Source organism: Mobula birostris, chromosome 2 (assembly GCF_030028105.1).
Source record: "Mobula birostris isolate sMobBir1 chromosome 2, sMobBir1.hap1, whole genome shotgun sequence".
In the NCBI taxonomy this organism is placed as follows: Eukaryota; Metazoa; Chordata; class Chondrichthyes; order Myliobatiformes; family Myliobatidae; genus Mobula; species Mobula birostris.
The window spans coordinates 71104676-71119220 of record NC_092371.1 but is presented as its reverse complement, the minus strand read 5'-3'; positions in this window follow the sequence as shown (position 1 = coordinate 71119220).

Sequence of the window (14545 nt, the reverse complement as noted above, 5' to 3'; positions counted from 1 at the left end):
TAGAGATTCATCAGTAGTGGGGTGAGTAAGCAGATGATGTCTTTGCATTAAAAGTCAAATCAGGTCAAACTCAAAGGTCAATGTTCAAAGTGAATTTATATCAAAGTACATGTGCATCACTATACTGTACACTATCTTGAGATTCATTTCCTTTGCTGGCACTTACAGGAAAATAAAGACATTTGTTTTTCTTTATTTCCTTCTTCATGCACCATTGTGGGTAAGAATAGGATGATTTGGCAGATGAAGGCATGGCTGGAAAATTGATGCAGGAGGCAGGGCTTCAGATTTCTGGATCACTGGGATCTTTTCTGGGGAAGGGCCTATATATCTGAACGTCAAGGGGATCAATATCCTTGTGAATAGGTTTGCTAGAGCTGTTGGGGAGGGTCTAAACTAATTTGGCAGGGGAATGGGAACCAGAGTGATAGGGCTGAGGATGGAACAGTTGGTATGACACGAAATGCGGTATGTAGTGAGACTGTGAGGAAGGGCAGGCAGACAATAGGGCAAGTTTACAGTCAGTGGATGTTAAAGTGTAACAGGAGGCCAAAATCAAAAAGGGTGTTGAATACAAGACTGTAGTGTTATATTTGAATGCACACAGTGTACAAAATAAGATAACAGATCTTGTAGCACAGTTAGAGATTGGAAGGTCATCACTGAGTCATGGCTGAAAGAAGGTCATAGTTCGCAGTTTAACTTTCAAAGATACTGTTGCATCACAATGATAGGCAGGTAGGCTGATGTGGTAGGGTGACTCTTGGTAAAAAAAATAAATCAAATCCTTAGAAAGAGGTGATATAGGATCAAAAGATGTAGAATCCTTTGGGTAGAGTTAAGAAACTGCAAGAGTGAAAAAGATCCTGATGGGAGTTATATACATATAAATATACAGACCTCCAAACAGCAGCCAGGATGTGGACTACAAGTTACAATGGGAGATAGAAAATGCATGACAAAAGGGCATTATTACAATATTCATGGAGGATTTCAATATGTAGGTAGATTGGGAAAATTAGGTTGGTGCTGGATCCCAAGAGAGGGAATCTGTAGACTGCCTATGAGATGGCTTTTTAGTACAGCTTGTGGTTGAGCCCACTTCGGGAATGGCAATACTGGATTGGGTGTTATGTTATGTTACGGCCCAGTGTTGATTAGGGGGCTTAAGGTAAAGGAACTTTAGGAGGCAGTGATCATAACATGATAGATTTCAGCCTGCAGTTTGAGAGGGAGAAGCCAAAAATTGAATACATCAGTAATAAAGTGGAGTAAAGGGAATTACAGAGGCATAAGAGAGGAGCTGGCGAAGGTTGATACTAGCAGGTATGATGGCAATGGATGGAGTTTCTAGGAGTAATTCAGAAGGCACAGAAAAGATACATCCCAAAGATGAAGAAGGGTTCTAAAAGGAGGATGACGTAATCGTAACTGATAAGGGAAGTCAAAAATTAGTCGGAAGGTAAAGGATTGGGAATCATTTAAAAACCAACAGAATGCAACTAAAGAAGCCATTAAGAGAGAAAAGATGAAATATGAAGGTAAGCTAGCCAATAATATAAAGCAGGATACAAAAAAGTTTTGTCAGACATGTACAGGGTGAAATAGAAATAAGAGTGGCTATTGGACCACTGGAAAATGACACTGGAGAGGTAGTAATGGAGTGCAAAGAAATGGTGCATGAACCTAATAAGTATTTTGCATCTTTCTTTACTGTGGAAGACAGTAGCAGAATGCAAGAGATGTGAGAGTGTCAGGCCGCAGGAGTGAGTGTCATTACCATTACTAAGGTGAAGGGGCTTGGGAAGCAGAAAGGTCTGAAGGTAGATAAATCACCTGGACTAGAAGGAATACAGGGTTCTGAAAGAGGTAGCTGAAGAGATTTTGGAGACATTAGTAATGATCTTTCAATAATCATTAGATTCTGAATGGTTCGGAGGACTGGAAAGTTGCAAATGTCCCTCACTGTTTAAAAGGGAGGGAGGCAGAAAAAAGGAAATTATAGGCTATTTACCCTGATTTCAGTGGATGCAAAGATGTTGGTGTCTACTATTAAGGATGAACTTTCGGGTACTTGGAGGCACATAGGCCAAAGTCCATATGGTTTCCTTTAAAGGAACATCTTGCCTGACAAATCTGTTGGAATCTTTTGGGGAATTAACAGGCAGGATGGACAAAGGAGAGTGAGTAGATGTTGCTTATTTGGATTTTCAGAAGGCATTTAACAAGGTGCTGCACATGTGGCTGCTTAACAAGATAAGAACCCATGGTATTTCAGGAAAGATTCTAGTGTGGATAGAATATTGGCTGAATGGCAGGAGGAAAAGAGTTGGAATAAAGGATGCCTTTTCTCGTTGGCTGCCGGTGAATAGTGGTGTTCCACATGGGTCAGCATTAGGACCTCTGCTTTGCACAATATATGTCAATGAGTTTGATGAAGAAATTAACATCAAAAATAGAAATCTACAGCACATTGCAGGCCTTCGGCCCACAATGTTGTCCCTGGAATTTCCCTACCGCATAGCCCTCTATTTTTTTAAGTTCCATATACCTATCTAAGAGTCTCTTAAAAGACCCTATCGCATCCACCTCTACCACCATCACTGGCAGTGCATTCCATGCACCCATCACTCTCAGTGTGAAAAACTTGCCTCTGACATCCCCCTTGTACAACTTCCAAGCACCTTAAAACTATGCCTCCTTATGTTAGCCATTTCAGGCCTGGGGAAAGGCCTCTGGCTATCCACACAATCAATGCCTTTCATCATCTTATACACCTCTATCAGGTCACCTCTCATCCTCTGTCACTCCAAGGAGAAAAGGCCAAGTTCACTCAACCTATTCTCTTAAGGCATGCTCCCCAATCCAGGCAACATCCTTGTAAATCTCCTCTGCATTCTCTCTATAGTAACCACATCTTTCCTGTAGTAAAGTGACCAGATCTGAACACAGTACTCTAAGTGGGGTCTAAGGTCTTATATAGCTTTAATATTACTTTACAGCTCTTGAACTCAATTCCACAGCAGCTTTGAATGGCCTATAGACACAGACCCCAAGATCAAGCTGATCCTCCACACTGCTAAGAGTCTTACCATTAATATTGCATTCTGTCTTCAAATTTGACCTACCAAAATGAACCACTTCACACTTACCTGGGTTGAACTCCATCTGCCACTTCTCAGCCCAGTTCTGCATCCTATCAATGTCCCGCTGAAACCTCTACCAACCTTCCAGACAATCTACAGCACCCCAACTTTTGTGTCATCAGTAAACTTACTAACCCATCCTTCTACTTCCACATCCAGGTCATTTATAAAAATCACATAGAGGAGGGGGTCCCAGAACAGATCCCTGAGGCACACCACTAGTCACCGACCTCTATGCAGAATACAAATCATCTACAACCACTCTTTGCTTTCAGTAGGCAAGCCAATTCTGGAACCACAAAACAAGGATCTCCTTCAATCCCACGTCTCCTTATATTCTGAATGAGCCTTGCATGGGAAACCTTATCAAATGCGTTACTGAAATCCATATACACTACATCCACTGCTTTACCTTCATCAATGTGTTTTGTTACATCCTCAAAGAATTCAATCAGGCTTGTACCTGTTCTTGACAAAGCCATGCTGACTATCCCCACAACACACACAAGAAATGTTGGTGAATGCAGGAGGCCAGGCAGCATCTATAGGAAGAGGTACAATCGACGTTTCGGGCCGAGACCCTTCGTCAGGACTAGCTGAAAGAAGAGATAGCAAGAGATTTGGAAGTGGTAGGGGGAGCGGGAGATCTGAAATGATAGGAGAAGACAGGAGGGGAAGGGGTGGATCTAAGAGCTGGAAGGTTGATTGGCAAAAGGGATACCAGGTTGGAGAAGGGAAAGGATCATGGGACAGGAAGCCTGGGGAGAAAGAGAAGGGGGGAGGGGAGCCCGGAGGCTGGAGAGCAGGCAAGGAGTTATAATAGGAGGGACAGAGGGAGAAAAAAGAGAGAGAGAAAAATAGGGGGGAAAAATAAAAAATATATTTAAAAAATATTAAGTAAACAAATAACGGATGGGGTGTGAAGGGGAGGAGGGGCATTAACGGAAGTTATCAAAGTCAATATTCATGCCATCAGATTGGAGGCTACCCAGACAGAATATAAGGTGTTGTTCCTCCAACCTGAGTGTGGCTTCATCTTGACAGTAGAGGAGGCCATGGATAGACATATCAGAATGGGAATGGGACGTGGAATTAAAATGTGTGGCCACTGGGAGATCCTGCTTTCTGTGGAGGACAGAGCGTAGGTGTTCAGTGAAATGGTCTCCCCGTCTGCATCCAGTCTCACCAATATATAGAAGGCCACACCAGGAGCACTGGACGCAGTATATCAAACCAGCCGACTCACAGGTGAAGTGTCGCCTCACCTGGAAGGACAGTCTGGGGCCCTGAATGTTGGTGATGGAGGAAGTGTAAGGGCAGGCGTAGCATTTGTTCCACTTACAAGGATAAGTACCAGGAGGGAGATCAGTGGGAAGGGATGGAGGGGATGAATGGACAAGGGAGTCGCGTAGGGAGCGATCCCTGTGGAAAGCAGAAAGAGGGGGGAGGGAAAGATGTGCTTAGTGGTGGGATCCCTTTGGAGGTGGCAGAAGTTACGGAGAATTATATGTTGGACCTGGAGACTGGTGGGGTGGTAGGTGAGGACAAGGGGAACCCTATTCCTAGTGGGGTAGCGAGAGCAGATGTGCGTGAAATGGGAGAGATGCGTTTGAGAGCAGAGTTAATGGTGGAGGAAGGGAAGAAAAGAAGACAGCTCCTTCGTCCTGGAATGAAAAGTCTCATCCTGAGAGCAGATGCTGCAGAGACAGAGGAATTACGAGAAGGGGATGGCAATTTTGCAAGAGACAGGCTGGGAAGAAGAATAGTCCAGGTAGCTGTGAGAGTCCGTAGGCTTATAGTAGATATCAGTAGATAAGCTGTCTCCAGAGATAGAGACAGAAAGATCAAGAAAGGGGAGGGAGGTGTCAGAAATGGACTAGGTAACCTTGAGGGCAGGGTGTAAGTTGGAGGCAAAGTTAATGAAGTCAACGAGTTCTGCATGCGTGCAGGAAGCAGCGCCAATGCAGCCGTCGATGTAGCGAAGGGAAAGTGGGGGACAGATACCAGTTTAGGCTTGGAACATGGATTGTTCCACAAAGCCAACGAAAAGGCAGGCATAGCTGGGACCTATACGGGTGCCCATGGCTACACCTTTAGTTTGGAGGAAGTGGGAGGAGCCAAAGGAGAAATTGTTAAGAGTAAGGACTAATTCCACTAGACAGAGGAGAGTGGTGGTAGAGGGGAACTGGTTAGGTCGGAATCCAAAAAGAGGTGGAGAGCAATCAGATTATGTCTCTCCAAATGCTCATTAATCCTGCGTCACAGGATCTTCTCCAACAACTGGCCCCCCACCCCACCACTGAAGTAAGATTCAGTGGTTTATAATTTCCTGGGTTATCTCTATTCCCCTTCTTGAACAAGAAATTGATGGCTTTGTGGCCAAGTTGGTGGATGAAACAAAGATATATAGATGGGCAGGTAGTTTTGAGGAAGCAGTGTGTCTACAGTAGAACTTAGACAAATTGGTAGAATGGGAAAGAAGTAGCAGATAGAATATAATATAGGGAAGTCTATAGTCATGAACTTTGGTAGAAGAAATGAAGATATGGACTATTTTCTAAATGGGGGGAGAAAACTTAAAAATCAGAGGTACAAAGGAACTTAGGAGTTCTCATGAAGGATTTCCAAAATGTTAACTTGCAGTTGAGTTAGTGGTAAGGAAGGCAAATGCAATGTTACCATTCATTTTGGAAGGACTAGAATACAAAAGCAAGGATGTTATGCTGAGGCTTTATCAGGCATTAGTCAGTCCACACGGAGTATTGTGAGCAGTTTTGGGCCCCTTATGTAAGAAAGGGTGTGCTGGCTTTGGAGAGGGTCCAGTGGAGGTCCACTAGGATGATCTCAGGATTAATATGTGAGAAGTGTTTGATGGCTCTGGGCCTGTAATTGCTGGAGTTTAGAAGAATGATGGGGGTTTTTATTGAAAATAGAAAGACCTAGATAGAGTGGTTCTGGAGAGGATGGTTCCTGTAGTGAGGGAGTCTAGGACTAGATGGCACAGCCTCAGAACAGAGGGATTTCCATTCAGAACAGAGATGAGGAAATATTTCTTTAGCCAGAGGGCAGGGAATCTATGAAATTCATTGCCTCAGACAACTGTGCAGGCCAAGTCATCGGGTATACTTAAGTTGGAGGTTGATAGGTTCTTGACTAATCAGGGTGTCAAAGGTTGTGGGGAGAAGACAAGAAAATGGAATTGACAAGGATAATAAATCAGCCATAATGGAATGGCGGAGCAGACTCAATGGGCCAAATTTCCTAATTCTGCTTCAGTGTCTGATGATTCATAGTCTAAATAGAATAGAATTTATGAAAACTATATGTAAACAAAGTGTGACAAATAACCAATGTGCAAAAGAAGACAAGTTGCGTAAATAATAAAATAAATAAATAATACTGAGAACGTAAGTTGTAGGGTCCTTACAAGTGAGTCTGTAGGTTGTGGAATCAGTTCAGAGTTGAGGTGGGTGGAGTTATCCACACTGTTTCAGGAGCCTGATGGTTGTAGGATAATAACTGTTCCTGAACCTGGTGGGATAAAGAAACTAAGTCCCTGGGGTTGGCTATGGTCCGAGCATATCTTAATTTTGTATGTAACCTGGGCTCTGAACTCAGCATATTTCACAGTAACTTACAAATGAGATTCTGATTCAAAAACGAAACCAGAAAAGGCTTGCAGAACAGGCTTGAGGGACCGAATGGCCTACACCTGCATGTAATTTGTGTGTTTGGAAAACAAAAAAATATACGGAGAGAAGGATTAAAGATTAAGGATCTAAGTGGATTAATAGGGATATTATAATAGGAAAAAAATGAATCTCAAGGTAGAATATGGTGACATATAGGTACTTCAATAATCAATTTACTTTCAACTTTTGACATTTGGATAGGTCCAGTGAAAGTTCAGCAGGTTACTCTATAAGATTCAATGGTCCATTGCAATCTAATTTTTCATATAGTCTGAATAAACAGACAAACAAGCAAATGCTTACAATGTATAAATTAGATCATTCTATTAAAAGCCTATTATCTTTCCCTTGTCAGCAAGCATACAGGGATCCCACATTTTTCTATTGACTTAGGCACTGTTGTCAATGAACTAATCCATTTATCATTGCTGGTGTCATGTGATGGCAGTAAGGGGAGTCAGAGGGTTGTCGACATGTGTTTTAACACACCAGGAGCTACTCTGACACATTTAGCTTCATTCCTAGTCAAGTAACACAGCGCGTGTGTGTGAAACTGCTCTGTGAAAAACACCTCATGGTTATCCTAAATTTAATGAGTATTTCATGATGGCTCAGGCACTTCATCGTTTCATCGTTCCCATGTGGAGGAGAAAAAAGCAAATTAAACTGGTAATTTCTGTGACTGATTTCTGGCCTGTTCCCTCCCCCAGCTTCCACCTCACCTCTAACCTGTCAATAATCGTCTTCTTCCTACCTCCCCTCAAGCCCCTTGATTGTTACCAAGATAGTATTAAGTGGACATAGACCTCAACTCAGGTAAACAGTCGACGCACCTTGAGACTCTCACAGACAAGTTGATTGATGGCAGGTTTAGAAAGACTGCAGCTTCCTCCCCCTGATGGCTTAATTAGTTCAGATAGTGACTAATTAAGGAATGCATATCAGGAGAGAACCTGCTTTGTTTTTGAGTCCTATATTACAACAGTAACCACACATCATTTCATTAGCTCTAAAGCACAATCAGGTGGGCCGCTAAGGTAGCGTAGCAGTTAGTGCGACACTATTACAGCCTGGAGAGTAGGATTTCAGAGCTCAGTTCAAACATTGTTTGGAAGGAGCTTGTATACTTCTGCCTGTGAACATGCAGATTTCCTCCAGGTGAACCAGTTTCCTCCCACATTCCAAAGATGTACTGTTTAGTAAATTATTTAGACATTGTAAAATTGTCCTGTTATTAGGTTAGGATAACATAGGTAGGTTGCTGGGCAGTGCATCTCATTTGGCCAGAAGGGCCAGTTCCACTTTGTATCTGTGAATAAATAAAATGTGAACTATGCTATATAAACAATAGCTTTTCTGGGGTGTTTCATCAGTGGCAGTGATGGTTTTTTTCTCAATTGGTCACAGTGCATATAAGAATTAGCCTGATTCCTGCTCCTGGTTTCTATCTGGTTACCTCTTCTGAAAGTGCTCCAGTCTGGGTAGAGGATGAGGGCAAGATCATGTTTCTGCATTTTCTCCATGATCTGTCTGTTTCTGCAATGTCAAGGCTTGAGCAAAATCTTATTGAAACATTCTCAACAAGCCAAAATTGTATTGCAAACATTTAGTTATAATCAAATTATTTCAAGTTCTTTTCTGGTACATGTTTCTTTTCTCACCATAAATCTCCAACTATATTAAAGTCCACTTGCACAAATCTATCATTGAAATAAATTCTGCTGTGACCTGTCCTTAAGAGATTAATGTCTGCTAAATTAAATGAAAGTAAAGAAAATATGCAGCATTTGCCATTCCTTCAGTCTCTTAACCAAATGGTTGGGAAGTATAGACTGGTGGATACAGCCCAGTTCCTCACAGGAAAAAGCCCTCTCCACCATTAAGCGCATCTGCAAGGAGTGGTGCCACAAGAAAGCAGCATCCATCATCAAAGACCCCCGTTATCCAGGCCATCCTCTGTTCTCACTACTACCATCAGACAGGAGGTACAGGACCAAGTCCCATACCACCAGGTTCAAGAAAGGTTATCACCCTTCAACAATCAGGTTCTTGAACCATCGTGGACAACTCCACTCACCTCAACACTGAACTGATTCCACAATATGTTCTGTTTATCTCTTTTTTGCTCTGTCTTTCTTTGTTTACATATTTGTTGTGTTTCAGTCTTTGTTTGTGTGCAGTTTTCCATTGATTATATTGTATTTCTTTGTTCTACTGTGAATGCCTGCCAGAAAATGTAGTATATGGTGAAATACATGTACTTTTTTGGGTGGTAGAGTGGAGATACATCTCCATCAAAGGTGTAAGGCGCTCCTTCCCTTCATTAGCCAGCAAGTCACCCTTGGGCAAGATGTAGCAGCTTTTTAGCGCCCTGATCAGGGTCACATGAAGCCATGGGAGCAGGAGGTGGACGACCATATGACAAGCTGGTGCATATCACAAATTCTGGTTATACTACCACTGACGCCAGGCAGACCATCTCTGAAGGGTATCAGTAATAGTTGGGGGTCACCTGTCTGGTGAAGACACTGCCCAGAAGAAAGCAATGGCATTGCACTTCTGTAGAAAAATCTGCCAAGAACAATCATGGACATGGAAAGACCATGATCTCCCACATCATACAACATGGCATATAATGAACAAACAACTCATACTTTGGATAATAAATTTACTTTGAGCTTTGAACTTTCAGATACTCTAAGGTGAAGAGGAACAGAGAGCAAGTACAAGGTCAACTGGTTTGTTGATTGCGAGTCAGTATACTCATTCATCAATTTTTTTCTCTTCCTGGAGGGAATTGCGGACACCTGTGCCATTTATTTATTTATCTATCTATTTATTTTAGTGATACAGCATGGAGTAGGCCCTTCTGGCCTTTTGAGCTATGCCTCCCCAACAACCCCTGACAAACCCAGTTTAACCCTAACCTAATCAGGGGACAACTTAAAATGACCAGTTAGCCTACCTGGTACACCTTTGGATGGTGGGAGGAAACTGGAGCACCTGGAGCAAACCTGCGCATTCCACGGGGTGACGTACAGAGTCTGCTTACAGAATGGAGCCAGAATTGAACTCTGGACTCCAGAATGCCCCGAACTGTAATAGGGTCACACCTACCACTTCACTACTGTGACACTCAGGTCAAATTAACTACAATTCAAAGACACTATTATATAACCACCAGTTCTAAACTCATGATCCAGCTAGCAACTGAACTATCTATGGAAGGACAAGTTTATATTTGACTCTCTCTTGTCTTTGTTAAATAAGTCACTCAAAGCAACGAGCTTTATAGATTCTATCATTATTATTCCATAAAAATCAATTGAGTGAAAATTGGGCAGGTTCTGTAAAGGACAGGCAATCTGTTTGACCAACCCGCTGTGCACAGCCACAATTGGTGTTATTTTAAGTATTCTTAGTATAATTGACTCATATTTGTAAGCAGAAAATTAAGAAATGATCTGGTCGATATCTAGTAACAGCTGATAGAGGAGCATATGTACGCCTAAAGAGTGAGTCAGTGATGTGCATAGTGATAATGTTACCAGTAGCTTCTTGTTCATACTATTAGCATGACCACTTAACATTGCCCTGCTTCACTCTTCTTCAGATACTGACTCGTCTGATTCTGAAACTCTAATACCTCCTCACCAGTCAAGATTTTTTATCACTAATTTTTTATTGCAACGCTAACAAATTACATTCAATACAACTAGTTGCCAATTAACTGTTTACCACAGCCACTCCCCCTCATCCCCACCCCCTCTCCACCCCTCCACCCCCCACTACCCCTCTCCCCTCCACCAACCAAATGAATAGTAATGCATACACAGACAGAGCATTCCTATTTTAACAGAAGATCTTTTAAGTTAGATATCAAATTTGTCCACATTAAGATTGTGTTTGGTCGTGCATCATTTACTCTTGCTGATGAAAGTTTCAGGTAAGAAATGTCCAGAAAGCTCCGAAGCCAGTGAGTACTTGAAATATCATGAGGAGGTTTCCAACGCTGGACTACAATCTTCTTAGCTGCAGTCAGGCCTGCCAGCCAGACTTTGTGTGTTTTCTCCATAAGAGAAAGATGGGAGTCATCATTTATAAGATGTACAGCAGGGTCCATTGGTAATTGTAGCCCTGATAGTTCTGGAAGAGTACTGATAACCTTGCCCCACAAACCAAAAACCCCTGGACATTCCCATACAACATGTATAAAAGAGCCAATGGTTCCGTGGGGGCAAAATCAGCAATATGGGTCAGGAACCAGTCCCATTTGATGTCTAAATCTCGGTGTTAAATATGCTCTATGACAAAATTTCAAGTGTATATACCGATGATTTGGGTTTTTCGAAGCACCAGCAGCATTATCCCAAATCGCATCCCAGTCTAAGTCCTGTCCCAATTCAGATACGTCCCTATCCCAAGCTTTCATTCCTGATGTGGGCATAAATTTCTGGGAGTTTAATTTATCACAGATATATCACACTATCTGTCCTGGAGCACTCTGTATCCAACTTAAAATGGGATTGTCCTTTAAATCTGACCCCCAGGGAACGCCGTAGGCTTGACAAGCTGATCTTACTCGAAAGTAGAAGAAAAGAGAGTGTTTATCAATATTATATCAAGATACCAGTTCTTGAAAGCTACGGATAGTACTTGCCCCATTAATATCTTCAAGAGTAGTAATATCTTTATCCTCCCAAGTTCTGAAGATTTGATTATTCCAATGCAACCTTGATCCAAACTGATATGAAACCCCTTTAAACTCTCTCTTTGATTTTTACTGGCTTATATTGGCTGCCATTAAGCAACATCCTAACTTCAATATTCTTATTTTTCTTTCAAATGTCTCTTTGGCATTCCCCCCACCCCCTGTCTCTATAATTAGCTCCAGACCCTTTCAGACATAACCACCCCTTTTTGAGGTACCAAGCAGCTTATTGGTAACCTCAGCTTTCCAGCACTGCACCATAACTGTCCCAAGGGTCAGGAAGTAGTCATTAACTAAGTGAAGCTTCAAACCAATATTCCCTGCTCAACCTCTTGTCACAAACAAGAAAAGAATGGGGGCTACGTTGGCCATAGTTTAATCAAAGCGAAAAAATGGAGTCCACATTGGCCTAATTAAATGTTACATTCAATTGGCCAGACAAATGCCACTGAAAAGCATCACATACAGACAATGTCAACAACTAGAAAAATGGTATAAATGTCAGAAAGCAGTCAGGATTGTTAGGAATGACAGAAAGAAGGCGTGACTGAAAGAAGACCTGGAATACACTCCTCATATTTGGTTTCTGTGACCAATGACTCATTTGTCACAAATCATTGGTATGTCTTTTTTGTTTGTAAGAATTGTACCTGTGCTTGGAAGTCATTTGCAATTTGGAAATCCTTTATGTTATAAATCCTCTAAGTTTTAAGTCCATGCAAAGAATTGCATGTCAAAAATAAATCGGTATTATTAAAATAAAATAATCTGTGTTTAAACCACTTCATTTGTTGGAAGTCTCCCCTCCTTGATAGGGAATGGATACTAACTGCTCAAAATAGTGATTACTAACAGCTAGACCCTGCCATGGAGACTAAACATTGATATAAATCAGTCTAGGAAGTGTAGGTTGATACTATATAATCTCCCTAAAGTAAGGGTACCCGTAGATACCTACATCCAATATGGCTCAAAGCTTTGACTTAAGTTTAGGGCTTATGGATGGGATGCTTCTTGTATGATATCAGGTTCACGGGTTCATTGAATGGGCACTGTAGACATTCACTACTGGAAGTAAGTTGACTATTTATTTACAGGACATTAAACCCTCAGTAAGCCATTCAAGTTACAACTAGTTACAAATACTTATCTAAGGAGTGCACTCGGGTCCTCTCTCACTGCGGCGCACTTCTACTGCTCCCATGGCACTGGTCACAACTGTCAGAGAGCCCCTGAAGCAAAAGGAGAAAATGAAGACCGGGTGTTTTCAGAACACTAGATTTATACTCTACTCATGCTGTGATGTCATCAGCCGGTGCCATGTAACCAAATGGCAGCCAATACAATACTCCTTAAGCAGGCCAAACCCTAGCGAGGTAAGATAGACACTTACTGCAACAATGCTCAATATCATCACACTTAAAATCTGGCATTTTAGTCACCCTGCCGTTGAGTCACTTATTCCATCATTAGAGATGTCAACTATAAAGGCCCTAAATTCAGGAATTCCTTGCCGAAATTTCTTCATTCCTTCTTCATCCTTTACATTACTCCTAAAAGGCTTCTCCTTTGATGAAACCTAATGTCCTTTTTACCGAATCCTATGTCAATCTGCATTTCATGATGCATAGTAATGTATGCTATATTAAAGGATCTACAAAAATACTAGTTCCTGTTCTGAATCACAAACACAAGAAAGTCTGAAGATGCTGGAAATCCAAAGTAACACACACAAAATATTGGAGGGACTCTTCTTCCTGAAGAAGGATCTCAGTCTGAAATATCGGCTGTTCACTCTTTTCCCAGATGCTACCTGACCTGATGAGTTCCTCCAGCATTTTGTGTGTGTTCCTCTTGTTGAGTAGTCTGTTTAAATATTGGCTTTATTCTTTCGTAAGTGTTAGACTGGACCAATAGCCACAATGCAGCTGGGGGGGTCCACTTTCTCAGGGAGGGTGTCAATATTTTCAAGAAAAAAAGCAAAGCAAATTGTTGGTGAAATAAACCATATATATTCATCATACATAAATTATTCTACATTCATTTTGGACACATGAGATTTCCATCATGGGAATATCATAAATCGATATCATCATTAGTTGCTCAGTGATGAAAGGACTCCCCTCCTATGATAATCCTGTGGACATTTACCAGTTTATCAGTGCACAATCACACACTGAAGAACCGTGACAAGAAAATAAATTTTATTGTGGCTGTGATATAAGGAATTTCATGCACTGCAAGTATGGCCTACAGATCAGTGTCAGACAAGACAGATTGGCAGATCCTTGAAACCGCAGTTCATTCCGATCATTGTGCTGTTATGGTTGACAGAGTTGTTTGATTCTCCATCAAATGTGAAAAGAGGGATTCTTTAACAACTAAAAGACAACCAACTTAGTTGTTGAGAATACACTTTATGTTCTGGAGTGTTGAGTGGAAAAAGAAGAAAAAAGCAAGCATCTATTACCACCTCTGTGATGGAAATGCAAGCAAATTAGAGAGTTAACACATAATAATGAGCAGTGTCTAAACACCTTAGATGGAAATGTCAAACTCAGTCAAAACTGATATGAGACAAGTTTTCTTCTATGATTTTTACCAAAGATACTCGTAATTTTCTACAGATGTACCGTGGAAAGCATTCTTACTGGCTGCATCAGTGTCTGGTAATGGGCGGGGGTGGCAGTGGGGTGTGGTTGGCTACTGCACGGGATCAAAATAAACTGCAGAGTTATAAACTCAGTCAGCTCCATCATGGGCAGTAGCCTCCAAATTATCCAGGACATCTTCAAGAAGCAACGTCTCAAAAAGGCTGCATCCATCATCAAGGACACCTATCCCCCAGGACGTGTCCTGTTCTCATTGCTACCATCAGAGAGGAAGTCCAGGAGCCTGAAGGCGCACACTCAACAATTCGGGAACAGCTTCTTCCCCTCTGCCATCCAATTTCTGAATGGACATTGAACCCACAAACACTACCTCACTACTTTTTA